The following is a 1,394-nucleotide window of genomic DNA, read 5'->3' as shown; positions in this document are numbered from 1 at the left end:
ACACTTTGGAGTCATCACCCTAGCCTGAGTCCATAGCCAGGGTCACCTACCAGCTAGTGCTCATCCACCACAATGAAAGTGGCTGGAACCTGGTAAACGGCTTCAGTGGTTGGCGACACTGACCTGAGTCCAGTGGGCCATGAGGAGGTGAAGTGTGGAGGACGGCGCTGAGAGATACTGGCTGTGAGTTTGACTTCTGCTTCACCTCTGTATAGAATAGAACAATCTGGACATTCTGGATGTCATCAACCAGATGTGGCTGCCAGTAGTGAAGACTTGGTGCCTTGATGAGCAACTCAATGAGCATCTAACTAACCCCAATTAAGCAGAAACTGCTACCAAGCACAGCAAGCCACAGGTAATAATCTGGAAGCATTTCTATGTTGTCCCACCACTGCCAATGGAGCCCGACCGCCCCTTTTACAGCAACATTAGTAAGGATTGCAGGTATGCAGACCTCATTGAAGATTAGCTACCCTCCTATGAAAGACTCAAGGACAATATCGCCAAAGCACTGCCCTTTGGGAATGAAGAACTAGTTCTGCAGATTACAGAGGGAGCATTGTTACTGGTTGCCACCATGGCAATAGTCTTTATGGCATTGACAAACATCTGGAGGGGCACTCTGAAGAAGCTTTCATGGAGTTGAACCTAGTCACTTATATCCTCATTGTCTGAGTTGGACAAGAATTTAAAGTCCATTAAGGCTATGCAGTTCAGGTGGGATGAAGAGACCATGTGTAAAGCCATGGAAGCTATGGCTGCCCAGGGTAAACCCAAAAGTGAAGGCAAGCAGACTGACTACTGTCCCAAGGGACGCCCTCCCTGCCCGTCCCCTTCCTCTGCACTGCTCCTCAGCACATGTCACACTGACCGCTTCTATACACATCTTCGGTTGTAGCTGCAGATGGGGGACTGCTTGCTCCCATTTCAGCCATTTTATCTCTTGCTCTCTCTCCCTTCATACAGTCTAGTCTGAATGGTATCTCTGGGGCATGCTCCTCAGCCCAGGGCCTGGGGAAGATTCCTGTCATCCAAGAGAATTAGTGACTCTGAGGTTTGTCTAACTAAGAACCTACTAGGATAGTGGATAAGGGGAACCGTGTTATGTTATGATCAATAAAGGGAACAAGAGAGTCTATTCCTGGTGCCAGGAGTCAGTGGTGCTGTCTGGGACACTCTGGTCATTTCAGTAGAAGATGAATACAACCTGTGTGGGAATCTTTAAAAGTATATTTCCTCCCTGACTCAAGCATGGAATCAACCCTGAATGTTTATGTTCCCATTTTTATAAAAAATGGAAAAAATATATAGAGATATATATATGAATAAGATAAAACAAAACATTTTGGGGGTTTCAAGTGTCAGATAAAATAACAGTACATGTGGTCATC

The 1,394-nt window shown here is 46.1% G+C and overlaps 1 pseudogene; it reads left to right on the top strand.

The window, feature by feature from the left end:
* The window catches only part of LOC102823879, a 25,951-nt pseudogene extending 25,050 nt beyond the window's left edge, over window positions 1-901 (top strand).
* The last annotated feature ends 493 nt before the right edge of the window (window positions 902-1,394 follow it).

This window comes from Chrysochloris asiatica, unplaced genomic scaffold, assembly GCF_000296735.1.
Source record: "Chrysochloris asiatica unplaced genomic scaffold, ChrAsi1.0 scaffold00149, whole genome shotgun sequence".
In the NCBI taxonomy this organism is placed as follows: Eukaryota; Metazoa; Chordata; class Mammalia; order Afrosoricida; family Chrysochloridae; genus Chrysochloris; species Chrysochloris asiatica.
This window is presented reverse-complemented; position numbering and strand designations above follow the sequence as displayed.